Source organism: Lemur catta, chromosome 4 (genome assembly GCF_020740605.2).
Source record: "Lemur catta isolate mLemCat1 chromosome 4, mLemCat1.pri, whole genome shotgun sequence".
NCBI classification, from domain to species: Eukaryota; Metazoa; Chordata; class Mammalia; order Primates; family Lemuridae; genus Lemur; species Lemur catta.
This window is the reverse complement of record NC_059131.1, coordinates 31,024,686-31,035,823: the sequence shown is the minus strand read 5'-3', so window position 1 is coordinate 31,035,823 and position 11,138 is coordinate 31,024,686. Positions and strand designations below refer to the sequence as shown.

General features: G+C 47.7%; 1 long non-coding RNA gene across 1 annotated transcript; it reads left to right on the top strand.

The window, feature by feature from the left end:
- The first annotated feature begins 508 nt into the window (after window positions 1–508).
- Window positions 509–2,193, top strand: LOC123636431. The gene is made up of 3 exons (XR_006734532.1): window positions 509–530; window positions 1,291–1,344; window positions 1,925–2,193. It is a non-coding gene; the product is annotated as an uncharacterized LOC123636431 (long non-coding RNA).
- Window positions 2,194–11,138: the final 8,945 nt, after the last annotated feature.

The following is an 11,138-nucleotide window of genomic DNA, read 5'->3' as shown; positions in this document are numbered from 1 at the left end:
TTCCTGTGTGAAATGGCCAGAGCAGTAGTTACTATGGGCTAGCAGACGCCTTCATCCTCCTGGCCAGGCTGGTGAAGGCTACTTGCCCTGGCATGGGGAGAGGGAGGGGGAGAGATCACAAGTTTGGGCTCCAAAAGGAGCGAGATCTTGGGCTAGCCCAGCCATGCTGATGGAGGAGAGAGAGAGACAGTCTCCTAAGTCAGGTGGGGTGGGAGGGGGTTGGGGAGGTGGTGCCCGGGGCCAGGGGGGCACTGGGCAGAGACCTCTGGACCAAAAGGTCTCTGAGCAGACCCAGCTGGACCCTCCTCTGGCTCTGTGGCTCTGTCCTTAACAGAGCACTTCTCATGTGGGGCAGGAAGGAACTTTCTCAGCAATACGCAGAGAGCATTGTGTTGGTTGTTACTTTTCTATGAGCTTTATTTCTCTACCTAGGTTGTAAGCTTCCTGCAGGGCAGAGGTAGCAGTTTGCACAGGTCTTGGTACTCACTCGGCACTAAATAGCAGTCCACCGACCTGAAGGAAAGGATCAGGTCGGACACCCCATTTTGTTGACTGTTTCTTCACACATCCCCTCCTGACCCCTCCGTGACTTCTGAGTGTGCTGTGAAATCCCACTTCCTGTGGGGTTTTTGCTGATGGGCCACCTTGTCCATACTTCTGTCCTTTCCCGCATGTCCCTAGCTCCCATTTCTCCCATGGGGCATGCTAGCATTTCACCAATTCATTCTAGACATACTGAGTATCTTCAATTTGTCAGCTAGTGCTCGGCATGGGAATACAATGGGGGAATAATGCTTATGATTGAAGTAGATAAACGGATCCCCAGACCCTACAAGGGCCTGGTGGTCTCTCCCAGGCCCGATGGTGTCTGAGATGCTACTCTGTTGGAAGAGGGAGAATTTTCCCTGCTAGTTATGATTTTGTGGCGCCATCTTCTGGCCACATGTAGACACATACACATGGACTTCCATGTATTAATAAATTTACCCACTAAGACACCAACTATTAAAACATATATAGACACAGCTATGTACACATAGTGAAACATACACGTTCAAAACAGGCACACATACATGAAAACACAGGGTACAATCACATGTAGGAACCCAGGATCTAGCATAGTACCTCTGCCTTAGTGGGAGTCCAATAAATACTGGCTAGTCTACAAAATAAAATCCATTAGCTCCACTTTATTCCAGGGTTATTTTTCACCACCCTTTATAGCCAATTAGCCAAGAAAGCTCTGTTATCATATTCCACTTGCCCATCCTTGTCCTGTTAATTTTTAAGACCAGGCTCAAGTGCTGCCTTCTCCAGGAAGCCACCCCTTTCTCTCCAGCCAAGGTAACTGCTTCCTCTTCTGAACTTTCATAACTTTGTGATATTTATCATTTTACTAACTTGAATTTTAGCTATTTGGTAACATATGTTTTCTCCCTTTCTAATCTATAATCTCCTTTGTGTTTGATTCATGTTCATGTTCTCCTATACTGCCTGACACAATGCCTCGTACCAAGTGGGGACTCAATTAAGCATTTGCTGAATAAATGACACATTCATGGACAAAAGGAAGTTAGGAAGATACACAGAAATGCACACTGACTTTCATTTCTCTGTGAGAATGGTGCACAGTTACATGAAAGCACAGAAACACATCTCTATGCCTATAGCTGTGAGTAGACATGTCCCTTAAATTAAGCCCTTTGTTATTTCTGCTGTCTTCCTTCCAGTTTAGGTCTTCATTCCACTTCAGCAATTTCCTCTTAACTCTGTTTCTAGTTCTTCCCTTTCCATTTTTTTTTCATTGTCCGTAGGCTCCATATTCCTAAAACCCTCTTTGACAATGTCATTCCCCAGCTCAGAACTCCAGAAGTTCTTGCTGCCTTGCATGCCCTAAATTCCTTATTTTCTATTCTCCCTTCAGGGAAGGGAGCCACAGTTAGAGCCAGTGAGAAATATTTGGAAATGCTTTCTGGGAGGGTGTGTTCATTACCTGTTCAAAGAGACAATTGCGGCTGGTGCCACCTGTCCTCCTTCCTTACTGCCCTGAATGTGTACAGAGGAGCTGCAGCAGCCATTTTGCAACCATGAAGGAATAACCAAGATGTTGCTCCTGACCCCACTGGAGCAGCTGAACAAATGATACTACTTCTAGATTCCTTGTTTATGTGAGAAAAATAAACTGTGTGTTTAAGCCACTGCAAATTGTTTTGTGTTATGTGCATCTGGATGTAATCCTAACTCATGATTCTTTTTTTTTTTTTGAGACAGAGTCTGACTCTGTTGCCCAGGCTAGAGTGCCGTGGCATCAGCCTAGCTCACAGCAACCTCAAACTCCTGGGCTCAAGCAATCCTCCTGCCTCAGCCTCCCGAGTAGCTGGGACTACAGGCATGTACCACCATGCCTGGCTAATTTTTTCTATATATATTTTTAGTTGTCCATATAATTTCTTTCTATTTTTAGTAGAGATGGGGGTCTCACTCTTTCTCAGGCTGGTCTTGAACTCCTGAGCTCAAACAACCCACCTCGGCCTCCCAGAATGCTAGGATTACAGGCGTGAGCCACCTAACTCATGATTTCTGGCATAAATAGTCTATGATAATATGTCTGCTATAATTATTATCTTTATTCCTGTGTATATAAAGCTACCTTTAAAATTTTCTCTTGTTTTCAGCAGTTTGAATATAATTTATCTAGGTGCATTCTTGTTTTTTAAAAAATTCTGGTTGGGATTCTCTGATATTCTCAGACCCGTGATTTGATATCTTTTATTGTTTTAGAAAATTCTCAGCCATTATTTCTTCAAATATTTCTTTTTTTTTCCTTCTTTCTTTTCCTTCTGGAAGTCCAATGGCAAATATTTTAAACTATTTGATACTGTCCCACAGCTCTTGCCGGCTATATTCTTTTTAAACTTTTCAGTCTTTTTTCTTTTTGTGTTTCAGTTTTGGTAATTTCTATTGACGTATCTTTAAGTTCACTGAATCTTTCTTTGGCTATGCCAAATCTACTGATTAAATGCATTTTTAATCTCTCTTATTATGGTTTTATTTCTATCATTTGCATTTGACTATTTCTTGTAGTTCCCATCTCTCTGCTGGAATTTTCCATCTGTTCATGCATGTCATCTGTCTATTCCACTAGAACATTTAACATATTAATCACAGCTAATTTAAATTTCTTGTCTGATAATTCCCATATCTGGCTTATCTTGGAATCTGGTTCTGTTGATTGCTTCATCTCTCTAGAGTGGGACACTTATTTTTTTTGTTCTTGGGTGTGTCTCAGAACAGTGAAGACTGAGGTAAATCATATTATGCCTTTCAGTGGGCATATGTCTTCTGCTGCCTTACTTTCTCTACATGTTACTTTGCGCTTAGGGCAGGTACTGGGTTGTTGAAAGGTTTTTCTCAATGTTTCTGACCTACCCTCACCTTTCAGCTTTCCCTACTGGCCTATGCCTCAGAGGGGACCTATTTCCATGCCCCCATTGACTTGGACCTCTGTTGCTTCTTCCTCTCTGTTGGCCTGGTCTAGCCCCAGGCTCAGGCAGCCTTGTGTCCTTGGGTCTCAGTGGCAGAGTTTTGTCAGCCATCCAGCCCCTCTTACGGCTGTGAAGGACCTCTAATGGTCTGGGTCCAGGTTGGTTTTCTGCCCCTATCCCAGGTGTAGACAATATTGGTGGTTTTTTTTTCTTTTTCCTTCCCCTAGCTAGAATGGGTCTTTGCCTGTGCCCTAGGAATAGCAGGGTTTGCTGCCTTTCCCAGTGGCTTAAGGCTTTTTTCCATCTCCATAGAAACACGGTTTGGGTGGGCTGTGTCCCTTTCCTGCAGCACCAACTTTTTCTGGGCCTGCACAATTAAGGCAGGATTTCTCACATCTCCTTCCCTACCTGGTTGTTCTTGTGAGTATCTGATGGAGGCCCATGGGGAGAAGCCTACGAATGGGTGCAGACTCCTCTTATCTGTGCAGCTCCCTGAAGCTCTCTACTCACATACTCTCCCACACTCAGCCTTTCGCAATTTGATAAAAATTTGGCAATTAGTTGAACTCTTGCCAGCTTGTGTGGTGCTTGACACTTCTTCCTCCTTTGCTCTGCTGCAGGTGAGCCCATGCGGGCACCCTTCTCTCCCTGGAAGCACCTGTCTGTCCTTAGATTGCAGGCTATTCAGGTGTATTGCAACCCCAGCTCCCTGGTGGGATCAAGAAAAGTTATGAATTTTGTAGATTATCCAATTTTCTTTTGTTATTAAGGTTGGAACAATATTCTTTCAAGTATTCTAGCTACTGGGCAGAAGAGCCAATCCCTGTTAGATATTTACCTGCCAGACCCTGGGCCTTCCCTCTTTTTTCCTGCACACCCCACCAGTGGCTCCTTCCCTGGTCTTCCTCCTTGCAGTCCTAGCCTCCCCTCCAGTGTCCTGAGCAATTGCACCCTGGCCCCAAATGTGCACATCCACCGAGCTGAACAAAAGCCTGTAATCCTAGCACTTTGGGAGGCTGAGGCAGGAGGATCGCTTGAGGTCAGGAGTTCAAGACCAGCCTGAGCAAGAGCGAGGTCCCCTTCTCTACTAAAAATAGAAAAAATTAGCTGGGTGTGGTGGCACGTACCTGTAATTACAGCTACTTGGGAGGCTGAGCCCAGGAGTTTGAGGTTGCTGTGAGCTAGGCCGAGGCCAGGGCACTCTAGCCCAGGTGACAGAGCGAGACTCTGTCTGAAAAAAAAAAAAAAAAAAAAAAACAAAACAAACAAACAAAAAAAAAAACCTGTCTCCCTAGAGCACAGCTGGTCTTCTATCCTTTGTCATCTGAGCATCTGTTGTTACCCTCAGTGGTCTGCCTCCTCTGACCCTCTGCCCATACCTCCACCCAAGCAGCTTCTCAGAGTGTTCTTTCCAACCACATACCCTCCCTGAGAGGACAACTGAGAAATGTAATTGCCGCCTTTCTGTTACATTCACATATGATGATATCTGCACCAGATTCTAACCCCATGGCGGGGTCTGAAGGAGGCTTGCCTACAGCACTGTAGCCAGGATTGTTTGATGGGCTTCTTCCCTCCGATTTTAGTCCTTAAAGTGCTTTTCCTATCAATGGTACCAGCTTTTTCACCTTAGAACACACATAGGACGTTCACTTTTATGTTTTCAGTCGTTTTTATTACAGAAAGGACTATGAGTATGTGCATTATTTTGTTAATCTACCAATTTTTCTTTTATTGTGATTTACTCTATTTATTGATACTAATAACTTACTTAAAGATCCTCTCCCTGTATCTTGACTATCTATTTACAGTAAATGTCCCTGGGGAGGCTGACTCTATCCATGTGTGGTAAGAATTGTGGGATACAAGGATAAAATATCATGGGCCTCGGCCCAGCGCTTTGGGAAGCTAAGACAGGAGGATCCTTTGAGCCCAGGAGTTCAAAGTCACAGTTAGCTGTGATCACGCCACTGTACTGTAGCCTGGATGACAGAGGGAGACCCTGTCTTGGAAAAAAAAAATCATGGGCCTTCTGGGAGGAAAAGTGACAAAAAATTTGGGATCAATGATGAGGACCAAACAGAATGAAGGTGGTGGAGGTCAAGGCTGCAGGAAGCCTCTCTTGGTATCAACTGCTCCAAGTTGGGGAGCAGGGTTGGGGAGCACGGACCCCGAGGTAGGGCAGGCAGGATCAAGGTGCTAGGATCCTCAAGGTTGTTCCAGGGAATACTTTTAAGGTGCCATTATCAGTGGGCAGTATTCTATGCCCTTCAACTTTGCCCTGGGGGAACATTTTAAAAGTTACTGAAGAGAAATTACTCTAGTGAAGTTGAAAGAATCTGGCCATCCCTTGGAAGATCAATGCAGAGAGCCATAGTGCTGGGGGGGGGGGGGCGGGTAACTATTCCTCACCTTGGCAAGAGCTGTGCGTTGGCCGCACTGAGTGCCAGCAGAGAATGGGATTGTGGGAGCCCGAGGAAGTCTGCAATGACTCTGTGAAGTGCCCAGGATGTAGGCAGTACCCTGAGGGAGCAGCATTCTGCTGGAGGGCACTCGGAGATGCTCCATTGTCCTTGGGACAACACCCCCGGCTATGACAGCCTCAGAATTCACATATAGAATGTGTTAGGTTCCTGACTGGGGGGTGACAAGGTGACTGCCATGCCTCCGGGTTCACTTAGCCAGTGCACTGTTGGCATTCAGCTGGCATGCTCCCATGAGATGGCTTTGGGGCACTACCACTGTCCCCCACCCAAGTGCAACAGTGCAAATAAAACATATTGCATGGAAATAGAAAGACGATATAAACACAGAGGCCACACACGTACTCGATCTACAGAGCAGCTGTGTTCCTGCGCACCAGTCCTTTCCGTGTCCGATCCTCTCCTCCAGCTCTCACACGCATATTGCTCTCTGATGCGGTTTCTGCAGGTTACAGACGAGGACACAGGATGAGGAGCTCCGTGGTGAAAGAAGCTCCCCCGGGCAGGGGTTCATTCCCTGCTGATTTTCTCGGGGCTAGAAGCGTGCCTGGCACCCAGGAGGGCGCCACCGATATCTGTTGAATCAGCGCAGCTGTAGTGACTCACACTGCAAAGCAGTTCGTCCTTTTGTATCACACGTAAAACTCCATTTTCTCTGTTTTATAAGCTTGTTTTGAAAGTTGGACTTTCAGAAAGTCTGGGCCCAGTTGCAGTGTGAGCCACCCTTTGGTTTCAAGGACAGAGTGGAAGAGGAGGAGGAAAAGGTTAATTGCTGGGGAATGCGCTCATCTGTCAAGGAGGGGGTATGATGTGGACACAAGTCCGGTGTCCCGGAACGTCCCCACCGGCACCCACGGCCCAGAGCGCTGCAGTGAGCGTCACGCAGATACGGCAGCAGCCCGGCTGGACGTAAAGAGTCCCAATGAAATTGTCCCCGCGCCTATTTCTGGTCATGTTTTGGTCAAACCCCAAGTAAAACCCGAGATGATGAGAAATTTCTCATATGTAAACCGTAGAGTCAAAGCTTCATTTGCCGCCCGCGCCCCTACACTGAGCTCTTTGCTTCCCAGGAAGAGGGGTGGGTTCAAAGCCAGAGAGGAGCGGGGCGGCGCCCAGGGCGGGCAGCGGGGGTCCGTGTCCATGCAGATGGAGGGGTGCATGAAGGGGAGGTCCAGCACGGGACCTGCATGATCTCTCCTTTCTGGACTCTTCCTGCTCGACTCCTGAGGCAGTGGGGAAACCTGGGGCTGATTTCTGTGTGGTGGGGCTTAGGGGTGGCTGGTGGACGCTGGCCCCTGGGTCAGTGGAGACTACTAGAACTGGAGCCGGATGGGAGCCTCCTCAGCGTAGTTCTCCCACTTGGCCACCAGATGGCAACACCTCCCTTCAAACAGCGGGAGTCACAGCACACAGTCCTTGCTGCTTCTGAGGACATTGAGCAGCCCCGCACGATTTGGGTCTGGATTTGGGGAGGGGCTTGGCCACTTTTACCACCACGGAGCTAAGCTCGTTATAGATCCTGCCTCCACCAATGATTTTTGAGAGCTTACTACGAATTGGGGTAGGGAGCAGGATCGGGTACAGCAGTGAGCAATATCCAATGCTCCCTCCACGGCAACTCCCGCGACAGCCCTTACAGCCTAGTAAGGGAGACAGACATTAAGCAAATACTTGCAAAACAGTGGACTCATTCCAATGGTGGTAAGTGTTATAGCGACAAATAAAAGGTGCTATGAGGCCCTATTAACAGGAAGACTCTGATCTCCTCTGGGCTGTCTGGAAAAGCTGCTGTCAGTGAACCATCCTAACAACCTCCTGGCCCTTCACATACCCTGTTTGCTATACACACCTACCATCACACACCCCAGTATCTTCCCATTTTACAGTTGATGGACTACTCCCCCAAACATCCCATTATATCCCCCAAAATCCAATCCCATCACAGACTCCACTGCAGACCTTAATTACAGATCCTATTTCACCCCCCATTAACAAATGCCTTTGCGATCCTTCCCAATCTCTTCCACAATCCTTGTTGCAAATCACAAACTCTCAGAGAATCTCGGTCTTGCTTATCTTTGCATTCCCATATGTTCTTGAAAATACTTGGCAAACCAATAATCAGACCAATTACTACCCCACCTCACATACTTTATCACAGACCTGCAGAGCTCCTATCACAGAACAAGGGCCATAGCCCTTGACTGCAAGGTCTTGGGCCTCTGCTGCCTCCTGTCCTGTAAGAAATCCCTGAGAAGGAAGCGGCTCACCTCTGAGTGCTTCCCAGGAGCTGGGTGCTGCTTGAGCATGGGCCCCCATCCTGAGGTCTGATTGGGTCCACGTCACCCCATCCCAGGATCAGTGGTCACTCTTGGATAGCCTTAGAGTGTCCCAGGCTCCCGACTGTGGGGCTGCCAACTGGGTCCTGCATCAGGAGCTTCCCCATCTCTCCTTTGAAGGGCCAGAGAACTCAGAAGAGGACACCCAAGGGCTGGAAGAGACCTCACGGAATCATGTAAATCAACACCTCTCCCTTCCCTCCTCTCCCTCTTCCCCTGCCCCCTCTTGTTTATCTAGTCTCTCTCTGGGGAATGTAAGGGCACAGCCACCTTACTTAGCAGACAGGGGCTGGAAGGAAGCACAAAGACAGTCTAACCCCCTCATGTAACAACTGGGGACACTGAGGCCCAGAGAGTGGAAGTCATTTGCCCGCACCCCACAGCAGGTCAGGGCAGAGCCAGATCTCCCCACGGCTGTCCATGCAGTGTTCTTCCCGAGCCCACCCCTTAAGCAGCCTCTTTGTTCACATTAGCCAAGAAATGCTACTTCCATTAGGAAGGCACGTCCAATGCAAACCACTCCAGAGATTGCATTTCAAAGATCGATAGACATGGCTTTTGCATTATCTGCTGTTTCAGATTAGCTATGCTGTGGCTTCATTCTTTAGGGCTGATATTGGGGGTGGGGGAGGGGAGCCAATTCTGAGTCCCTCTCTAGGCCCTGGGCTCCAGCCTGTGAGCCCGGGCCTGAGAAGGACAGGGTGATCCATCCTATATTTTCAGTCTGTCAGGAGATTTCATTGTTTAAACAAACATTTCAGCGAAGCCATCCAGCTGGGCAGTGATTTATGGCTCTGGCTACAGTTTTTCCCCAACAAAGATAAACAATCCTGCAACTCTTGGGACTGGGGCTGGGACTCCTGGTTCTAATAACTTGGAGTCGGCTGGACCACTCCAGCCATCGCCTGGTCTGGGGTTTGGTTAGGATCTGTTCGCACTGGTCCTGCGGCTGAGCCACAAACCTTGGGGGACCATGTTGTGTTTGGAAGCTGGAGCCATTGCCTCCAGGGCAGAGGAGAGTGGCAGGAAGGAGAGAAATAGCTCGGGGTTGGTGCTTTAGGTCCATCCCCGTCTTCCAGGAGGGCAGCAATGCTCTGCATTCCCTGTGGTAGATATTGGTGTTTTTGGTCAACGGCATCTGTTCTTCCTTCTTTTGGTAACAGCACATCAGTTTCCTTCTGTGGAACTATTCCAGGTTGCCCGCTTCACCCATGTGCTCATAGAATCTGCTAAACCCTTGGCTCCAGGCTCAGGACTGACCAGTCAGAGCCATCCATTTCTGTGTTCATCATAATCAGCTCCGGAGTGGGTGTCTGACCCAAGAAGAGTCTACAACAGGCAGCACAACCTTTGCTGGGGCTGCTGAACTTGAACTGGAGAAGATGGGGGCGTAGGCTGACCACTGGGGCTATGGCTGCCCTCTGCCTCCATCAGGGAGAGCCTGTCTGATCATGGAGGAAGTGAGGCTGAGGGCTGGAGGAGAGACACCAGCTCCAGGTGGCAACACTAGAGCCCGAGAAGCCACCTGAGCCTTTCAGCTGCAAGTGAAAGAACACACAATCCTTAAATAAAAAGAAGACTCAGGTGGATCCTGAGTCAAGGACTCAAGTGTAGCCAATACCGGTACCCGCCATCTGACGCAGAGGAAGAGACTGGCTCAGCAGGCAGCCCCTGCAGCCTCCAGCCCAGCTGTCTGGATGGGGTGCTTTAGCAAGAGGACAGTAGCCCCCTTCTCATCCCCCTCCCCATCAGTCTGATGACCTGTGTCTACTGTTTACTTCAACAAAAGGGTGAGGACCTGTGGCAGATGCAAAGGTGTGAGGGACGAGCAGCTCACATTTTCCATAGAGTTCTTGGTTAAGTAGAGGGGGATGCACCGTGGCCTATTATTGAAGGCAGATGGAGATGCATGATTCAGGGCAAGAACCAACAAGGTGCTGTGAGGGCGCAAGGGAAGAAGAGCCCATACCTGATGGGTGGGGACCAGTGGAGACTTCATGGAGAAGGGGTGTTTGGGTGAGCCTAGAAAGACAAGGAGAATTTTGATAGGCAGACATGGGCAGAAGGCTTTGCAGATAGATGACATAGTGTGATGAAAGTCAGGGAGGACAGACAGACTTTTTAGGGAAACATTGAAAAATAAAGTTGGACTGGAAGGCAGGGGACACTTAGGGGAATCAGCAGCCTGCAAAGTAAGTTGGTGTCATCTAGACAGATGCCTCTAATGAGAAGCTGCTCTTAGTCCAGTAGGTGATGGTGAGTTACTGGACATTCTTGAGCAGGGAAGTACCCATATTGATGCTACTCTTGAGGGGCCTCAGATGGAAGCAGGGACAGTCTGACAGTGGAGAAATCATTGAAGTGATAGTAGGAGATAACCTTGACCATTCGCAGGACGGGGAGAGAGGGAGGGGAGGAAAGGCAGGGAGTGAAGATAGGAAAGAGTTCTGGTTTCTATTCATTCATACCTCAAGAAGTATGAGATTTCTAAAGCATAGCTTCAAGTCCAAAAGTCATAAAAGGAAAGGTTGATGTATTTACATAAAAATTAAAAATGTCTACAAGACAAAAATGCCTTAAATAAAGTCAAACACAAAGACAAACTGGGGAAAACATTTGCTATACAAATGACAGAAGATTAATTTCCTAAATATGTAAAGAGCTTTTATATTGCACAAAGAAAAAAATGACAGCTAATGGAAAGATGGGCAAAGTATATCAATAGACAGTTCACAAGAGAAAAAATGCAAATGGTCATTAACTATATGAAAAAATCATGATAATTAACACACATAGCTTTATCTTTGTTTACACACATATAATTTTCACAA